The sequence below is a fragment of the Pteropus vampyrus genome, unplaced genomic scaffold (genome assembly GCF_000151845.1).
Source record: "Pteropus vampyrus isolate Shadow unplaced genomic scaffold, Pvam_2.0 Scaffold33, whole genome shotgun sequence".
Lineage (NCBI taxonomy): Eukaryota > Metazoa > Chordata > Mammalia > Chiroptera > Pteropodidae > Pteropus > Pteropus vampyrus.
In genome coordinates, this window is record NW_011888814.1 from 10,161,802 (window position 1) to 10,170,947 (window position 9,146).

The 9,146-nt window shown below is 38.1% G+C and overlaps 1 long non-coding RNA gene across 5 annotated transcripts in view; it reads right to left on the reverse strand.

Moving 5' to 3' along the window:
* Window positions 1-9,146, reverse strand: part of LOC111737971 — a 66,327-nt gene that overhangs the window by 32,540 nt on the left and 24,641 nt on the right. The window lies entirely within an intron of this gene.

Below are 9,146 nucleotides of genomic sequence, written 5' to 3' on the forward strand. Positions count from 1 at the left end.
AAAAGATGACTGAACAGAAAGTAAGAGACTTCTCTCCCCAGGAGTATGTGCTTACATTTCAGAAAGATGATGAAACCAGGGCCATTGAGATATTCCAGGGCTTATAAACGCAGAGTCTCTTGTCTTAGGTTATTGCTATAAGTAATAACCTGTCTCTGCCCCAGAAACCTTGTGTCTACTTTCATGATAATATGAATAAATATAAGTATCAAAACTCTGTCTCCAGGCACTATGCTAGTTCCTAAGGCCACAAATGTAAACAAGAGAAAGTCCCTACTCTCACAGAGCTTGCAGTCAATTGTAGTGCTGACAAATAAACAAGCTATCACGACACAGCATGGCAAGTCCACGACAGGCGATGTTCAGGGAGCCGTGAGGGACTGGGGAATCTAAACTGAGAATTGAAAGACGAGGCATTAGCCAGATGTCTTTTTTTTGCAAATAAGAGAAAATCCCAAACCAAGCAAGCTTCACTATCTTCACATAACCAGATATCCCAAGGAAGGATGGCTCCATCATGCCAGCCAGGGCACAAGCTCCTCCTGCTTTTCTACCAGTGCAGCAGCTGATGCTTGGGCTAGCTCCCTTTATGCTGGAAAGATGGCTGGAGCTCGGCCCGCAGTGGGCAGAACTTCCCACGTAACTCTTTTTTCTCAGGGAGGAAAACCTTCCCCGACGTCCCCCAGCAGACTTCCTGTCCCACGGCCCAGAAGCGGATCACATGCTCACGCTCAAACTGACCAACTGGCATGAATGACGGCTGGAGGCTGGGGCCCCAGCCCACCTTCTCCAAAGCACATGCAGAGAAGAATGAATTCTTGTACGAAACTGAGGTTCTGTTAGAAAAGAAGAGAGTGGTGGAAGGTTGCACGGAAAGACACCAGAAGTACGTGCTGCGGTCATAAGGTAATAGTTCCCTTTCATAGAATATTATATTTGGCACTAACAAGAAATATAAAGAAATAAAAGATCGCCTTATTGTTAAGCAAAAGCATACACATATTCAAATTTAATTTTAATAAAGAAAAACTAAAAGTCAATGAAACTAATATAGTATGAACTAAATACCACAGAGGCTGGGAGATCACACAGTAATAGAGGGAGATTAGGTTTTTGAATAACCAGAGGCAGTTCTGAAAGAAAAAAACAGTGAATAATGACCAAGAGGCTGATTTATGTTTAAGGGCACAAAGGTAAGAATGTAGGGATGAAGAGGTATGTTTGTTTAGCTGTTAAGAGAGACTCTGCGGAGAATACTGAGAAATACATAGGTAAATACAGCACCCACAAGGGCCGAACCCCCGCGTTTCTGTCTTGTACAAAGGCAATCATACATATTTGTTGAATGAATGAATGAATGAATGAACAAATAGGCTTGCATTTGAAATACTGTTTGACTATAAACTACCAAAGTTTTCTAATCAGAGGACAAACATGACCAAAACTATTTCTCATGGAAACTCTTGTTTTCAACAAATAGAACAGACTGGAGGAAAATAAGACATAAAGCGTGATCCACTGGGAAACATTTGAATTCATCCAGGCATAAAGTAATCAGGGCCTTGGGGTCCAAGAACTAAAAACCAGAAGTATAATTTTTAAAAGTGGCGATTATACATAAGTACACATACTTTATTTTATTTATAATATCAGAGACAATAAAGAAGTAGTGTTGCCTTTTTTAGATTTATTTATTACTGCATTATGAAAAATACAAAGATTAATCTTTAATTCTGTTCATCCTAAATTTTAAGAAGTTTTTATAGCAGTTCAACTGGATTTTCGATCTTAGGTTTCTTTTTCAACTCCAACAAGAAGGATGTGCGACTAAACCTGAGTCCATCAGAATAATGGTCTCTGTGGCCTCCTAGTGCTAGCTGACTAGAATGGCAGCTTCTGCAGGAAATGATTCAACTAGTGCAGGCAGACCTCGATTCATTGCGTTTCACGGATACTGTGTTTTTTTACAAATTAAAAGTAAGACCCTCCCCACCAGTAAAAAAGTTACGACTCTCTAAAGGGTCCGATAATGGTTAGCATTTTTTAGCAATTAAGTATGTTTAATTAAGGTCCGTACCATGTTTTTTCAGACATAATGCTATTGCGCACTTCACACACCTACGGTATACTGTAAACATAACTTTTACATGCACTGGGAAACCAAAAAACTCATGTGACTCTATTTATTGCAATATTCACTTTCTGACAGTGGTCTGGAACCAAACTTGCAATATCCCCAAGGTATGCCTGTACAGGCTCATTTTGTGTTCTAGTTTTTCCTCTACATATAAATAAAGTAAGAAAGACATCTCCCAAACAAACATATCACACACTATTCACAAGCATACCAAGGCTATAACTGAGGTAAACAGAATAGCTACGAAGCCGAGTCATTAGATCGCTCATGCTTACATCTCCAGCATTATCATTTTCCTATAACAGTATGTGAGAAGCTACTGTTACGGTTCTTTCTGTTTTATTTTTGTTTGTTTCCGACAAGATCGTAATTATTGTTTGCTCATATTTTATATGCCATTTAACTTTTATTTCACCCCTGGCAACTTTATTTATCTACTCTGCTTCTCCATGTCTATTCATTATAAAAGATAACCAGTGCTTCTGCCTGACAAAAGACTCAAGAAAATCTCCCTAGTCAAAGAATCTCTGATCTTCTTGCTGGACTGAGGGTATTTCTAGCTCATAATGTGTACTTGGCAGAGCTCTTACTGACAAGCAGGCTTCGTTACACACAAATGGGACCCCACTTCCAGCCAGACCCTGAGTCGCTCCAACCTCCCGCCCCCGCCCCTCTGCTGCAATGCTCAAGCTGACCTAAGAAAAGATTACCAGGTCAAAGAGGAAGGCTGTGTGCGCGCTGGCAATGCTGTGCACGAAACACGCCATCCGCTCAAAATATCCAGGTGTCTGTTTCACGGAACCATAAAGTTTTAGAGATACGAGTAGCCTAAGCCTTCATGTCATCTGGACCCTTCTTCCTTCTATAAATGACAAAATATTTTATCAGAAGAGCTAAACTGGCTCAAGGTCACATATCCTAACTATATTTAGACATCTGGGGAAGCGCTGAGGGATGAGTAAGTAATAAATACATAAAGTCTAAGCAAACTAACAACACCGTCCTCTCCAAAAACGCAATTAATACCAGGGGTGGGAAATTGTGTTGGGAAGAGAAGTAACCATGGATTATGCGCCTCAGCTGTGAATAATGTTTTTAGAGTCATAATGATGGAACCACTAATTATTATTCAAAATTTAATTATAATTACAATGAGAAGGGAGGAGGGCCCTGCGCATAGGGTGGGGGTGCATAAGAAAGAAAAGTAAGTCCTCTTCTTCTGTCATGAGAAGTCAGAGGTAACGCCCAAAGCTGGAAATTGAAAACTGGAAAGAGCAACATGCTATCTAGATTTGGAGGCAAATAACAAAAGAATCGGGTCTCAGAGCAGGGATTGGGGTAGGAGTGAGAGCTGGGAGACTGCTGGGTTTTCAAGAAGCCTTCTATAACTCCTGGACTCTTGGAATTCCGTGCATGTATAACTAAGATTAAAATTAAATTAAATGGCCAAACAGAGATTAGAACCTAGAGTTTCTGACGATATAATACCTTTTTTAAAAACTACATGTATCTTTTTTACTCGAAGAAAATATAGAAAAAACACTGTTTTATCTAAACGATTTAATTTTCTATTGTTCTCATTGTAGTTATTGTGTTTTCATTTAATGGAAGCCAAATAAATGTAAATATTCACCAGCTGAACTGGGGACGTATGAATCTGTACTAAGTGCTGGGAAACATAAATGAGACCTTTCCTACCAAGTGTCTGTATTAGAGAAACAGATAAATATACAAATAACTAAAAAGCAATGAGATAAGCACCCTAACACTTAACTCTTCTGTGAGCCTTGGTTTCCTCATTCGTAACACGCCTCATTGGGTTTTTGTGAATATTTAATGATTCAGTACAGATAAAGTTCTTGGAACACTGCCTGCAAGATTATAAGAAAAATAAGACCTAAAGACAAACCCATGCCTATCTGACTGTAAAGCCCATACTCATTTCACTACATCACATTTCTAATAATCCTATTCTTTTCATAAACAAAAAATTTATCTTCTCCCTGGATCCAAACAGCATCCAGTAAATGAACAGTGACTCATTATCCATGTAGATGTAGATGTGGAATAAAATTTGAGGATAAAAAAACTTTTCTACCTTTTTCTTTTTCTAGTTCTTTTTAATTATTTACAAACATTGATTTATTTAAAAATAGTCCCCTTTGTTTTATGAGTTAGGCATCGTTAAGATAAGTAAAGTTCTTGATTTATCAAGAAAATGCGGTAGTGAACTATTTTCAATGACCAGAAAATAAATTATCACTAGGTGGCACTACACTAGATAACTTTTCCAAAGTTAAAAAAAAAAAAAAAAATTAGCAAAAGATCCAACTTATCAAATTAAAAAAATACTTTCTTGCAACACGAGAAGGTAAGACTCTATCACTCCTGTTTTAAAGTTATTTCATGGCTTTAAATATAAAGATATGGTTTAATGGAAAAGAAAACTATGGTATAATCAGGTTAAATTTGATTTTTAAACTATTCTGATATCTTAAATACATATTCTGATATTTTCTAAGCAGAAATCATTCTGAATGTCTCTTTTGTTTACAATACAGCAATAGGCACATGAACATATGGTGGTTTGTCCTGTAGTAACTTGCTTAAGGTGAAACTACATTTCCCAGAATCCCCCTTGCATAAATGATTCTAGGTCAGAGTTGGCCGAAAGAGGAATTCACTTGAGACCTGGTAGGAGGGACTACAGCAGTAGCTGTTGCTCTCCGAAGTGATCACTCTCTTCTTGGTCAGATGTGATGACAGACTCAGATGCCTGACTTCCAGCTCATCCTCACACCCCTCTGGTCCGTGTTCAGTTCTTTCTCCCAAATATTGGGCCTACTGACCAACAAGGGCCCCAGGCCCATCACCAGACACTTGGCAGGAGACAGAGAGGTGACATTCAAGAAATATTTAATGACCGACTAATGTATGTTTAGTAAGCTATAATAACACAATAAACGATTTAAGCTCCTCCTTACGCAATAGCTTTAATGTACTCATATAATTACATAAGCTTTTGCATGTAATTAAATATTATATAACCTTTTTAAAGAATAAAGCACATCATGAGGTAATCAGTGATATTAAATACTTAGAGATATTTAAGTTGAGATGTCTGAACAAGAGTGAGCTAAGAAATGTCTGAGCAAAATAGTGAGCTAAGAAATCCAACTGCACCACTTCTTTATTATTCACCAAATTATTATTTAGTAGTATCATACGCTTTGCCTGAAAACCCTCAAACATTTATAGCTACTATTTTTAACAGTCAGCTGAACTCCCGAGTTTGAGAGCCAACCACCAAAATGGCTCCTTAAACTGTTTTATTTTCAATACTGATAAATTGGATCTAGTGCTAGACTCCATGAGAAGGCGTATGTAACAAGTTCAATAATCATGTATTAAAAGAATTGATAAATTATCTTCATATTGGTGTCAGTCTGATCCAACTCTTTTAACATCTGCGTTACCAGAAAGTCATACAAACAAAACATTAGAGAAAATAAGAAATTTAATTGCTAGTCCACTTTTGTGGGTTTAAAAAATAAGATTTTTTATTCTGTCATGTTATTTCTTGTGTTTGCCTCTGGCGATGTCATTAGGTATGCCTTCATATAGATAAGTCATATCTCTACGTTGAACTTCCAGCAAAGTTATAATGCCGTAGGCTCACAGGGCAGCTTTCCGTCCATCTGTGTGTGTTGCCGATGGTTAGAGGACTTAGCTATGTTCCAAATCCTTTACAACCATTATCTCTTTAGGCCTTCAGCACTCCTATCAGATAGGTAACTATTATAGAGATCCTGGTGTTGACACGTACTGAATATATAACCTAGGAAGGCTTAAGGAGATTAAGTAGCTTTTCCAAGGTTATATGTCTAGGACATGTCAACATCATGATCTGAACTCCAGTGGGGTCTGACTGCAGAATCTATCATTCGATAATCCATCCTCCTCTCCCTTATTTTAGACAATTTGAGAATAAATGTCTGCCTCTGATTCATCTTAGTATCTGCCTAAAGCACGCAACGTATTTAGTATGTGTCAAGAGTTATCTGTTGGCTAAATATATTCTGAGTGAGAAAACTAACTAAGGTGTTGTCTAATATCAAAGAATAATTACTGATCCAATTTAAACTAGAAGACACTGTACTAAGTTTCAAAAAACTTTTAACAAGAGTGCAGAAAATAGAAAATAAAATCGGAGGATAATTAAACTAGAGTCATGTAATCGCTATACCTCAAATCTATTTCAGTCTTTAGGATTCCAACTACATCACATAATATTATCATACCTTCAGATACTACATTCTATTGACTCTACTGGGCTTTCTTCCCAAATGAATGAATAAACTCCAGGTCTCTGCTCCTCCTGAACCTTACTGCAGTTAAATGGGCCAAATCCAGCCATATTCTGAGAGATGACAATTGGAGAATTACTTTAAGGATCAAATGCTGTATAAAAAAGTGTACTTTTCTGCCAACCCCACAGAGAATTCACACTTGGGTTTTGTCACCGTATCTGAATTAAACGTATCGGCATTTTGTCCTGTGGAGACATCGTATCCTTCTCTCTCTCTTGTCTGCTAGCAAGAATCCCTTACTTGGTACTACTTAGTTAATAACAGACTAAGAGTTTGTTCAAACTCTTACCCATGTTCCAAATCCTTTGCAACCGAAACACTTATTATTGTGCCACTTGGGAATACAAATGCTATCCATCTGGACAAAGTTTTACACACAATGTCACAGAGTACGCAAGTTCGTGGTCGGTCTAGAACACTGAAAGAACCCTCCAAAGGCCTTCCATGATTTTATTTTCCCTCTGCCCAGCCTTTCTTCGGAGTCTGTCATTTCTGTTAGGCTACTTGCCTCCACTCCCAGATGCAGGCTGAGCTCTTCCCTCAAGTCCCAAGGTAGAGAGCAAGTTCTTTTCCCTCTGGACCCCAGATCTAGTCATTTCGGGTCAAGCGCTTTCTCTTCAGCCACTAGACCTGCCACATAACCGCTCAGGTGTCCCCCTCCTTCCAGAAACTTCCCTCTCCTTGAGTATATTCTCAGCCCCACTCCTGTTCTGTTTAGCGTGGGTTTTCATTCCTTGCTAGAAGTCAGTTTTTTCTACAACTCTGCCAAGCATCGCCCACTCACCTGACTCAGCAAGAGTCACACAAATTGCATACTTTAAAAATACCTTTGCTATATCTTGAGCATTGTTCTTTCCTTCACATTTGCAGAAAACAATAAGGCCTGAGCATTTGATTACAGTTTAAGTCCCTGACTCTAGGTAGGCAAATGACCCCTTTGTCTAAGACTTCTACAAGGAGAAATTTTTCGTTACAGACATTAATTAGTTGCTTTTAAATTTATGCAGTCAGAACACGAAAAGAGCCTTGAAATAAAGCAGAAGAGATTCCACACTTTCGTATCACCTGGATACTAAAATACTTAAATGCACCACTGTAACTTTTCTAATTCTGTCAATCTTCAAGAAAAAAATTAAATGGAGAGAAAACAATTATCTATCCTCAATGATTTGGTGTTATTTGCCTGAAGGGGGAATCTGGGGTGTTTTACAGTCCCTCCAATTTACTCTTTGCTTCCATCAGTACTTCAGAAGGTAATGTGATCCACTCTAATGACCCCAGAGAACCACTTACCCTTTTCCACGCATCCACTATAAGACTGGCTTTTGGTACTCTTCATTTTTAAAACTCATTCCAGAAATGGGCTTCAGAGAATGACTTTCTAAAGTCAACACAAACTTCAGACTTTGGGTCTCTCTAACAATTGGTCACAGAATGTGGATGAAACTCAGAAACTCAGCAGTGCTCTCTCAAAGTTTTCAAAGCAAAACACCGAACAAAGATGCAGAGATAAGCACAGCTTTCAGACAGCACCAAAGCCCACTGTCTTACTTCCGTGAAAGTCCCAAGCTCTAGAAATAAACACTCTGTATGTGAATTTTTTTTTTTTTATCACGATTATCCACTCAAACAACCTAACAACCTTGATACGTCATTGTCCTTACTTAGATGTTTAAAGAAAAATATCTCTCACTGGTACAGGAGAGAGGATTTAAGAATTCAGAGAATTTATAGATTAAAAAAAAATCTTCAGCAAGGCAAATATCAGATTGTGGCTTTTGGCTTCAAATACTGTAGGCAGATTACTTGAATAATATTTTGTTTTGTGAGATCCTTAAAACTGAATGGTTATATATTTTTCATTCAAAACATTTTCTCCTTTCCTATTTGTGATTAGGATTGAAACTATAAATACAGTAAAAAAAAAAAAAAAGTATTTTCCTTCAAAAATCTACGCTGTAAATCAACCTAGCTCTGTTACCTACCTCAGATAAATTCTAAGTTGGACATTAAATATATATGTGAATTCAATTAATTATGTGAGTAATTCTCCACTTTTGCAAATGTATTCTGTTCTTAAAAGCTTATATACAAAATAGGAACAGTTTAATATCATGAGAAGCCTTGTACATTTGCTGAACACCAGGAAAACCTTAAAAAGCACATCTCATTAAGTTCAAGCCGAAGAGATTTCAGTCCACCCCAGATTCTTTAAGGCTCATATTGTCTCTCTCTCTAGTCATAGATCTAACCACCGAAGCTCAACAACTTCACTGCCACATCGATGGGCCATGCTGAGTGTGTCTACTACAAGCCATGGGAGGATCATCCATCTGTTCATTCACTTAAGATTTATTAGATATGGAGATACACAGGTGAGTAAGACCTGACCCCACCTACTAAGGAGTTCACAGTCTACTAGGGAAAACAAACCCGCAACAGACATTCATACAGCATGCTACAGAAAGTCCAGTGATAGAATGATTCCCCAGATATTCCGGAGACAGAGAGGTACAGAGGACAACCGACCCATCAAGTGTGGAGCACTGAAAATGCAAGAGGCCACTGGAAGAAGCTTCTCGGACTGATGACGCCCGAAGTGAGTCTCAGAGAACTGAAGGGGAAGAGGACGGGATAGG